Below are 12,063 nucleotides of genomic sequence, written 5' to 3'. Positions count from 1 at the left end.
TTGCTTGGAAATATGAAACTATTCTTTATTTACATCAAGTCAGTAATTACATTCACATGTGGCTTTTTTTTTTAATCCTCACCTGAGGACATTTTTCCATTTTTTGTTCAGATGGAGTGGGAGGAAGAGAGAGGAAGAGAGAGAGAGAGAGAGAGAGAGAGAGAGAGAGAGAGAGAAACATCAATGTAAAAGGGACACATCGAGTGGCTGCCTTCTGCACCACCCAACCAGGGCCGGGGACAAACTGCAACCGAGGTACGTGCCCCTAGAGGGAACTGAACCCGGGTCTCTCCGGACCGCAGGCCAACGCTCTAACCGCTGAGCCAAACCAGCCAGAGCCACATGTGGCTTTTTAAGTCCCAGGAGTCGAAGTCTGGAAATGTCAATGATTACAGGCTGTTCTCAGAGTCAAGTTAAATAACAGGGTTGGAATTATTTCTAAAGAAACCTTTAAAATATTCTGAGAGCTCACCTATTTTTAAACCTGGCATTGTTAGAAGATTGGCATAATATTTAAAGTGATTTTCTAGAAATAAGTTTTATTTCCCTTTGATGAAATACCTCATCGTGATGAGTAAGGCTAATTAGCTGTGGTCCTTGTGAGCTGCTTTTGAAAATCAGGTGCAACCTCAGGCTCTTCAGTCCGCTGCACCCCCCCCCCCAAGACCGTCTTCAGGGTACTGCGCCCTGCAGAAGGCTGTTGACCATCTACTACCCTATTTTGTTAGTTACTGCGATATTCTTCCTGCCCTCCCCAAATATATTCTAAATGACTGAAGGCAGAAATTCTCCTTTATCTGTCCTTTAAATCTCCCACAATCGAACACACACTAATCTTTTCCTTGATTATCAGGCCACATCACCTGTAAGGCAGTATACGTAAAACTGTTGACTGCCCTCTCTTTCAACATTAGGCTGTAAAGGCAATAATACTTATTGGGTAACAAAACAGACTATAGTACATATATGGACATATATATGTATATAGAAAATTCTTTTTTTATCCTCACCCGAGGACATTTTTGCATTTATCTTCAGATAGAGTGGGAGGGAGAGAGGGAGGAAGAGAGAGAGAGAAACATTGACATGAGAGAGACCCATCAAGTGATTGCCACCCACACGACCCCAGCTGGGGCCCGGGGACAAACTGCGACCCAGGTACATGCCCTTAGAGGGAACTGAACCCGAGACTCTCTGGTCCTTGGACCAACACTCTAACCGCTGAGCCAAACCGGACAGGGCTAAAATTTATATGTGTATATTTATACAACATTTAAGCATACAAAAGGTATAACAAAGGACACAACAGATCGATGTAGCCACTAGCCCACGTAAGAAATGAACATTAGCCTGGCTGGAGTGGCTCGGTTCGTTGAGCATCGTCCTGTGCGTTGAAAGGTTGCCAGTTTGATTCTCAGTCAGGGCACATACCTGGGTTTTGGGTTTGATCCCCAGTTGGGGCACATGGGGAAGGCAACCGATGAGTTTTTCTCTCTCACTTCGATGTTTGTCTCTCTCTCTCTCCTTTCCTCTCTCCCTTCCTCTTTCTAATCATGTCCTCGGGTGAGGATTAAAAAAATAAAAGAGCCCTGGCTGGTTTGGCTCAGCAGTGAGAGCGTCGGCCTGTGGTCCAGAGAGACCCAGGTTCAGTTCCTGCTGGGGGCAGGTACCTGGGTTGCAGTTTGTCCCCGGCCCTGGTTGGGTCGTGTGGGTGGCAACCACTCGATGTGTCCCTTTCATGTCGATGTTTCTCTCTTCCCCTCCCACTCTATCTGAACAAAAAATGGAAAAATGTCCTCAGGTGAGGATAAAAAATTAAAATAAAATAAAATAAAATAAAATAAAATATAAAATAAAATTGACAAGTCAGCCGAAGCCCCCGTGTCTGTGCCACTCTGCTCACCTTCAGACCTTCATCACCCCAAATATTAAGTATCTTTATTTTGCTATGTATGCTTTCTTTGCATTTCTTTTTGTTGTTGTTGTTTTAATATTTTTTCTTTATTAATTTTAGAGAGAGAGGAAGGGAGAGGGAGAGAGAGAACATTGATTGGCCACCTCCTGCATGCCCCCCACTGGGGATCGGGCCCACAACCTGGGCATGTGTCCTGACCGGGAATCGAACTGGCTACCTCTTGGTGCATGGGTTGACGCTCAACCACTGAGCCAAACCGGCCAGGCATGCCTTGTATTTCTTGAAAACTGTAACACATATGTAGGAACCTTAAGCAATATATACTTTAAAAACTATACTACAGCCCTGGCCAGTTTTGCTCAGTGGTTAGAGCATTAGCCCGCGGACCAAAGAGTCTCTGGTTTGATTGAGGTCAGGGGCACATACTTCAGTTGAGGTTTGTCCCTGGCCCCGGTTGGGGTCATGTGGGAGGCAACCAGTCAGTGTGTCTCTCTCATGTCGATGTTTCTCTCTCTCTTTCCCTCCTTCCCTCTCTCCCATTCTGTCTGAAGATAGATGAAAAAATATCCTTGGGTGAGGATAAAATATATGGATGTATTACAATGAACTTATCCTTCTCCTGGTGGTGCACAGCTAGGAGGCCTCCAGTGCGTATCTGTGACAAACAGTTCTGCTGCAGGTGTTTTTGTGCACTTCATCTGGTTCATATAAGGCTGGCTCTAGAGCTAGACATGTTTTCAATTTTACTAGGTATTGCCAAATTGTTCTCCAAACTGTTTCTCCAGTTTGTCAACTCTACACCAAACTAAAAAGCTTCTGCACAGCAAAGGAAACCATTAACAAAATAAAAAGGCAACCTAAGGAATGGGAGTAAATATTTGCAAATCATATATCTGAAAAGGGGTTAATATCCAAGATATATTTTAAAAACTCATACAACTCAACAAAAACCAATATGATAAAAAACTGGGCAGAGGGTCTGAATACACATTTTCCAAAAGAGACCTACAGGTATGTGAAAAGGTGCTCAATTTCACTGATCATCAGGGAGCTACAAATCAAAGCCACAGTGAGCTAATACCATACCTATTGAAATAGCTATTGTCAAAAAGATGAGAAATAACAAGTGTTGCCCTGGCCAGTTTGGCTCAGCCGTTAGAGCGTCGGCCCACGGACCAGAGAGACACGGGTTCGGTTCCCGCTAAGGGCATGCACCTCTGTTGCAGTTTGTCCCCGGCCCCAGTTAGGGTTGTGTGGGTGGCGGCCACTTGATGTGTCTTTCTCACATCGATGCTTCTCTCTCTCTCTCTTCCTCCTTCTCTCCCTCTTGTTCTATTTGAAGATAAATGCAAAGGTGTCCTCGGGTGAGGGTAAAAGAAAAAGAAATAACAAGTGTTCGTGAGGATGTGAAGAAAAGGGAACCATTGTGCACTGTTGGTGGGGATGCAGATTGGTGCCACCATTGTCCAAAGAAGTATGGAAATTCCTCAAAAACTTAAAAATAAAACTATCATAGGATCCAGCAACTCCACTTCTAGGTATTTATCCAAAGGAAACAAAAACACTAACTTGAAAAGATATCTGCACCCCCATGTTCATTATTTACAATAGCCAATACGTGGAAACAACCTATGTGTCCATTGCTGGGTGAATGGAAAAAGAAGGTATGGTGTATACAGTTGAATATTATTTAGCCTTAAACAAAAAAAATGCTTTCATTTATGATAGCCTGGATGAACCTTGAGGGCATTATGCTAAATGAAATAAGTCAGACAGAAAAAGATAAATACTACCCTGGCTGTGTGGCTCAGTGGGTTGAGCGTCACCCCATGGACTGAGAGGGCCTGGTTCAATTCCTGGTCAGGGCATGTGCCTGGGTTGCAGGCTCGATCCCCAGTAGGGGGCATGCACGAGGCAGCTGATCGATGTTTCTCTCTTACATCAATGTTTCTACTTCTCTCCCTCTCTCTCTAAAAAATCAATAAAAACATATTTTAAAAAATACTGTATGACTCCACTTATATGTGGAACCTAAAAAACTACACAACTCAAAGATTCAGAGAACAGATTGGTGGTTGCTAGAGGTGGGGTGGGTGGTGGGGCAAAATGGCAAAGGTGGTCAACAGCTGCAAGCTTCCAGTTATAAAATAAAGAAGTCATGGTGGTGTAATGCACAGCATGGAGATGTGGGGAAGGAGGAAACTTTCCTCCATCCTCAAAATTCTTTGGCTGGTCTAATAATCAAATAGACATGAGACAGATTAGCAAGTGAAAATAACCAAATGTAATACTTTTATATGTATGGGGACCCTGAAAACTTGAGAGTCAGAGAACCCCACTGGCGCAACAGGTACAGAGCAGAAAGGGAACGTTGGTACATAAGACATCCTCAGCTAGGGATGAGGGAAGGTGCCTTGGGGGCTTCTAAGGGTCTTTGCAGGATGATAAGAAGAGCACATGTTTAGTAAATAGTAGTTTTCTTGCCCTACAGATAGGTCAGAAGGGGCCAGCTCTGATAACCTCTTATTATGGACAAGGCCCCTAATTCAAATTCTTCTAGGTAGCTCAGGGAGGGGCAGGATTTTCTCTTAAGCTCTTAGCTAATGTTGCCTTTAGGTCAAAACAATCCACATACCACAGAGGCACATCTTGGGGTGACTCCTACTGAACCCCCACAGTGACTATGGTTAATAATAGTGTGTTGCTTATTTGAAAGTTGCTAAGAGAGTAACTTTTTTTTTTAATCCTCACCCGAGGACATTTTTTTCCATTTTTTGTTCAGATAGAGTGGGAGGGGGGGGAGAGAGAGAGAGAGAGAGAGAGAGAGAGAGAGAGAGAGAGAAACGTTGACGTAAAAGGGACACATCGAGTGGCTGCCACCCGCACGACCAACCAGGGCCAGGGACAAACTGCAACCGAGGCACCTGCCCCCAGCGGGAACCGAACCCGGGTCTCTCTGGACCGCAGGCTGATGCTCTAACCACTGAGAAAAACTGGCCAGGGCTAAGAGAGTAACTCTTAAAAATTATAATCATGCCCTAGGTTGGTAGCTCAGTTGGTTGGAGTGTCATCCCAATGTGCCAAAGTTGTGGGTTCGATCCCTGCTTGAGGCACATACAAGAATCAATCAATGAGTGTATTGATGGATGGAACAGCAAGCCGATGTCTCTCTTCTTTCCTCCCTGTCTCTAAAAAAAAAAAAAGTGTTCTAATCACAAGAAAAAAATTTGTGACTATGTATCGTGATGGATGTTTACACTTATTGTGGTGATCATTTTGCAATATACACATGTATCAAATCATTACGTTGTCCACCTGAAACTAATATAGTATTGTAAATCAATTGTATCCATTGACAGAAGAAATGTCCAAACCTGTAGAGAATTTTTATAAGAGTTTATCTGAGCTAAACTCTCAACATATGCCGGGGAGCCAGATCTCAAGGGCTCTGGAGAACAACCGTTTTTGTAGCTTCTTTGCGCATTTGGAATTAAGGAGGGAACGTGAGGAAGGTGACAGGGAGGGGAGGGAAGCAGAGGCCAGGCAGGGCTTGGATTGCAGGCTGTGGACAAGATTATGCGCTGCTTTACGGGTGGTACGCTTGTTTCAAAGGTGTGTTAACCTGGATGCACAAAAACAATGAACAGGGCTTGCTTAAGGCAAAAATAAACCTTTTACTACGCCTGGGCTGGTACTATCCACCATGACCTGCCCAGTTAGGAATTTATGATCAGATCGCCCTGTGAGGTTACTTTCCACAGACCCCTTTTTTTGTCCACAAATCTCAATTTTAAAAATTATGCTCTCACTGTCAGTGTAGGAGAGTACCCATGACTATAATTTCAACACTTGTCGACATCATACTTTTTATATTTTGCCAAATTCCTGAGTATAAAACAATAGCTCATTGTGGTCTTAATTGCTAGTGAGGTTAAGCATGTGCTCATGTATTTATAAGCCCTTTACAAGGTTTCCCCCCTAGGAATGTGTGGTTGTGTAGTAAAGAATGTGATCTTTCCCCAAAAGAGGTCTGGCCTTTGCCATCAGCTTCTTAGAGGTAATCTCTCAAGCCCTGGAATGTCTGTCTCACAGGAGGGTCTTTGTTTGCCTGAGGGCCTTGGGTCATACCTGATAGAGTAATGATGTGATTTACAATGTCGTTTATGGCGGTAGCTGTGACTTATCATCTGAGCCCAGGACCAGTTTAGCCTGGGGAGGGCTGGAGACTGAGGACGGACCCCAGTAAAGACTCTGGACACGAGGGTTTGGATACGCTCCCCGGGTTGGCAGCACCCCGCACATAGCCATGGGTGCCCGGAGAGCTACACTGCGCTCATGCCAAGCGGAGAGGCCACTGTGAGCTCTGCATTTGGCACTTTGTAGGACCGCCCTATGCGCTCTTCCCTTGGCCCAGTTTAATTTTTTTAAAAAAATTAATAGAACATTTAGTTCTTTTATTCCTTTTTTAAACATTTTATTTTTCCATTGTTGTTTACATTCGGTATTATTTTGTATTAGTTTCAGATGTACAGTACACATTTCAGTCTCTTTAGATCTTAAAGGCCTATTGATTCTGATCCTTTCCCTCTGATAAAGCGTAAGTGTGGGCATGACAGCTTTCAGTGGGCTCCGTGAGAAGGATCAACCCGAGTGTGGTTTGGGGAAACCCCCGCCCTGGCCATCGGTGTCAGAAGGGAGGGTGGTCTTCACATTGTGCTGTTTACAACGGTTGATCTTTTTTTGTCCATTTATCCTATTATGTTGTTTGTCTTGTTTAGAAATTCTGATACATTCCTGGTATTCATCTTCTTTGTTGCTATGTGCATTGCATATATCTTTGCTTTATTTTTCCGTTTTGCTTTCACTGATGAATAGAATAGTTTGATTTGATTCAATGTCTGAATATTTCCCTTTAAGATTTTTGCTTTCTTTAAAATTGTATTTAAGAATTTCTCTCCAACTCCAATTTCATAAAGACATTTTCCTATAGAAATAAAAGTATAAATGTTCTGCTTTTCACATTTAGGTCTTTAATTCTTTTGGAGTTTATGAGTTTGATGTGAGTTAGGAATCTCTATGAGAATTAATTTTGACTGCAAATCTCACACACACACACACACACACTCACACACACACATACACACACACACCCTCACCCTCACCTGAGGATCTGTTTTTTTTTCTCTATTGATTTTTAGAGAGAGAGGAAAGTGGAGAGAGAAACATTGATTGGTTGCCCCCCCATAGGTGCCCTGACCTCTCAACCTGGGATCAAACCTAAAACCTAAGTTTGTGTCCTGACCAGGAATCGAACCCACAACCTTTTTGGTGTACGGGTGGACACTGCAATCAACTGAGCCTCCTGGCCAGGGCGGGCTGCAAGTAATATTGATTTGAAAAACAGTGGCTTAGATATACTGTGCTAATTTATTTATATTTTCCTATGGATAATCAAATATCCCAACACCATTTACTCATTAATATTCCATCCTTTCTTCAGTTATCTGCAGCGTGGACTTGATTATATATTAAGCATCTACATATGTATGTCTGTTTATGGACTTTCTATTCTATTTCATTAATTTATAGATACATCCTGCCAATTCCACACCATCTTTTAAAATTTTTTTTATCCTCCATCTTTAAAAAAATATATATGTGTATGTGTGTGTGCGCATTTTTTTTTTTCTTTTTAATCCTCACCCAGGGATATTTTTCCATTTATCTTCAGATAGAATGGGAGGAAGAGAGAGAGAGAGAGAGAGAGAGAGAGAGAGAGAGAGAGAGACATCGATGTGAGAAAGACAAATCAACTGGTTGCCTCCTGCATGACCCTGACTAGGGCCGGGGACAAACTACAACCGAGGTATGTGCCCTTGACTGGAATCAAACCCATGACTCTTTGGTCTGCGGGCCGACGCTCTAACCACTGAGCAAAACCAGCCAAGATTTAATATGTTTTTATTGATTTTTATGGAGAGGAAGAGGCAGAGAGATAGAAACATTGATTGGCAGCTTCAGTCTGAAACCTGGGAATGTGCCCTGACCAGAATTGACTGGTGACCTCTCAGTCCATGGGCGGACGCTCAATCCACTGAGCCACACTGGCTAGGCTTTATGGATTTTAGAGAGAGAGGAAGGGAGAGGGAGAGAGACATCCATGAGAGAAACATCAATCGGCTGCCTTATGCACTCCCCCTACCAGGGATGGAGCCCACCACCCAGCCATGTGCCCTGACCAGAGTCCAGCCAGCAACCTCTGGGTACATGGGACGATGCTCAACCAGCTGAGCCACACCAGCCAGGGACACACCATCTTAGTTGCTATGGCTTTATTCTGCACTCTGATATCTCGCAGAACAAGCCACTTCTTGCCTCTAGTTCTTCTTCAGGAATGTCTTGGCTTTTCTTGACCTTTCTCTATAAATTTTAAAACTAGTATTTCAGGTTCCATGAAAAAGTCTGTAAAATTTTTTAGGTATTTGTAGATCAATTTGGAAACAACTGACATTGTTAGAATAATGAGAATTCTTCTCTATAAATATGGTATATTTCTGCATTTATTCAGGTCTTTTAAATTTTTCTTTAAGTTATATGATTTTCTTATAAAGATTTAACATATGTTAGACTTATTCCTGGGTACTTTATACGTTTTATTGCTTAAAAAATTTATTTCTTGATTTAAAGAAAGAGAGAGATCAATTTGTTGTTCCATTTATTTATTCACTCATTGGTTGATCCTTGTATGTGCCCTGACTGGTGATTGAACCCCCAACCTTGGCTTATGGGGACAATACTCTAACCAATACAGCTACCTGGACAGGGAAGTTTTGTTGCTTTTATAGATGATCTTTAGTTTAGTTTTCTTATTTATTAAGGATATGTAGAAATGCAATTGAATTTTGAATATTGATATTATTTCCAGCAACCTATCTTATTCATTCTAAGAATTTGTCTCTTAATAATTATTTTTTTATGTAGATAATCATGTCATATGTGAGAAATAAAAGTTTAAGTTCTTTTCTAAATCTTTTACCTTTATTTGTTTTATTGTGGTTTTGTGCCAGCTAGCACTCTGGTATAATGTCAAACACTAGCAGTGATGAGCATTTTCATTTCTTTTAAAAGAAAATAGCTATGACATTTTCCCATTAATTATGACATTTGTTGTAGGTTTTTGGCAGATAATTTTATCAGGTTAAGGAAATTCCTTTTTATTCCTAGATTGCTTAAGTATTTTCCTAACTACAAACAGAGGCTAAATTTAATCATATGCTGTTTCTGTTTCTTTGAAATAACTATATACATTGTTAACGTGGTTAATTACATTAATTTTTACTGTAAAACCAAACTTGCATTTTGAATATAAGCCCTACTTTATTGTGGTAAATTATTTTATAAATTTTTTATCCTATTTGCTAATATTCACTTTAGAAATTTTACATTTGTTCATGCAAAAGTCTAGCCTATAATTTCCTTTCTTACATTATTCTAGTCTGATTAAAGTAACAAGGTAAAATTAGCCTCATTTTCTATTATCAGAAAGATGGAAATTTGCTAGAATTCACTTGCAAAACCCTCTTGATCTGGTATTTACTTTCTGTGTAGAAAATGCCAATTATCAACGGGTGATTTAATTAAAAAAAATTTTTTTAATCCTCATTCAACGATGGTTTTCCATTTTTGTTCAGATAGAGTGGGAGGGAGAGAGAGGAAGAGAGGGAGGGAGAAACATTGATGTGAGAGAGAGACATCGAGAAGTTGCCTGCTGCACACCCCCCACTGGGGACTGAGCCGGAACCCCGGTATGTACTCTGACTGGGAATTGAACCAGGACCTGTCAGTCCATGGGACAATGCTCAATCCCCTGAGCCGCACCAGCCTGGCCACGTTTGATTTTTTTTTTATTCTTCACCCGAGGATATTTTTCCACTTATCAGATAGAGTGGGAGAAAGGGAGAGAGAGAGAGACAGAGAGTAACATTGATGTAATAGAGCCACATCGACTGGTTGTCTCCTGCACGACCTGACCAGGGCCGGGGACAAATTGCAACTGAGGTACGTGCCCTTGACTGGAATCGAACCCGTGACTCATTGGTCCTCGGGCTGATGCTCTAACCACTGGCAACCATCCAGGGACACTTTTGATTTTTAAACTGAATTTGGATTAGTATTTATCATAATGTCAGATATTTCACCTGTGAGAGAATGAATTTCCAAAGGTTTGCTTTGGTTTTGTAAACTGGATAAAAAAAAAATCTTTCTAAATTCCCTTTTTAGGAATGATTTTATCTGATTCTGTGTTTGAAGCCTCTGATATAAAACTGACATCCTCTAACTGTTCTCAGAGTTTTCTGCTAATAGAGCCAGTATATGAATAGCTATCACTCCATTTTTTACATGTGCACAATAAAGCTAGGAATTGAAAATGAGTGAAAGTAATTTAAAAGAACTCAGATCTAAATGCAAAATTATTATTCACAGAAAGATGTTAACGTTCCTTCTGCAAGTGCACGTCTAATCATCATAGGAACACTCTTAAAATCACTGTGAACTGTGAAGTAGGTGATGTTGCTTCTTTACAGGGCCGTCTTCCGGCTCTCAGGCGGCCACTGTTACCACTTCGCACCCTCCCGCCCCACCACCATAGTAGATGGTAACAAAAACAAACATTTTATTCAATTATTAGTTCATTATCAATCTTCATGAGAAACAAAGGTATTTGGTTTTTAAAAATTAAGCATGCGCTTTCATTTTATTATAATTCTTGTTGCCCCAACTGTTCATTGTAGTAAGCTTACAACACATGTTCTCACTGGGCTCCTTGGTCTATGACGCATGTGACTGTAGTCCGTTCTTACACTGTTGTAGCCCTCAGGCATGGGTCTCAGGTTGTACCTATGCGGTGGCCTTAACTCTTCACTGTGCAAGCCCTTGGAGTTGGCCAAGGAACATCCTTCTCTAATTCCCGGGATAGGTACAGCCCTTAGGGCAGCCCATGGCTTCAGTGCACGCTCATTAGCCTAGTTTCAGCCTGGTGGAGTTTCTTCACTTTCTTATGATTTCAGCTTTAGAAAAGATGTTGTTGCCCAGCCAGTGTGGCTCAGTGGTTGAGCATTGACCCATGGACCAAGAGGTCACCGGTTTGATTCCTGGTCAGGGCACATGCCCAGGTTTCAGGCTTGGTCCCCAGTGGGAGGCGTGCAGGAAGCTGATCGATGTTTCTCTCTAATCAATGTTTCTCTCTCTCTCTCTCTCTCTCTCCTTCTTCCTTCCTCTAGAAATCAATTAAAAAACATATTTAAAAAAATATGTTTCTTCTTTGTAAAATGGGGATGATGATAATATCAGTTCTATAGCACTAATATATATAAAGCATTTGAAATAGTACCTGGCAAATAATTAGCACCATAAAAGTGTTAGATATTATTATTTTATTCACTATTTCTATGTACTTATTGCAGAAAAGTTTTAAGAAAATTTGAGTCCAATACATTATTGGATGTGAAGTATGTTTATATATTTCATAACACCTATTATAAGTAATTTTTATATTACATTTTTGTTTGGGTGGGCAGTTTACCTCTGCATTGTATTTATGTAAGTATACCTCCCTTAAGTCACATGAAGAACATTTATATATTTCAGAAAAATGTGGTGTACATTTATAAATATATAAATTCTGAGTAAGCTATGATTCAGCAGTTTGAGACTAAAATCAGCAAAAGGATCAGGTTTACCACCAGTCTTTCCACTATAAAACATAGCTCAAAATTGCTTAATTTTTAATTTTATGAGAAATTTTATTTATTTATTTTTAAATGTTTTAATTGATTTTTTTAGAGAGAGAAGAAGGGAGAAATAGAAACATTGATGTGAGAGAGACATCTATTAGCTGCTCCTGCACGCCCCCTACTGGGGATGGAGTCTGCAACCTAGAAATGTGCCCTGACAAGGAATTGAATGGGACCTCTCAGTCCATGGGATGATGTTCACTCCACTGAGCCACACTGGCCAGGTGATACATTTTATTTTTATTGACTAAAAACATGATTGTTCATGTGTATGAACATGCATATACATTCAAATATTTGGATGCTTTAAATATAGATTCTTGTGTCATTTCATATGCTTGATATAAAATTATA

This window comes from Molossus molossus, unplaced genomic scaffold, assembly GCF_014108415.1.
Source record: "Molossus molossus isolate mMolMol1 unplaced genomic scaffold, mMolMol1.p scaffold_m16_p_14, whole genome shotgun sequence".
Lineage (NCBI taxonomy): Eukaryota > Metazoa > Chordata > Mammalia > Chiroptera > Molossidae > Molossus > Molossus molossus.
This window is presented reverse-complemented; position numbering follows the sequence as displayed.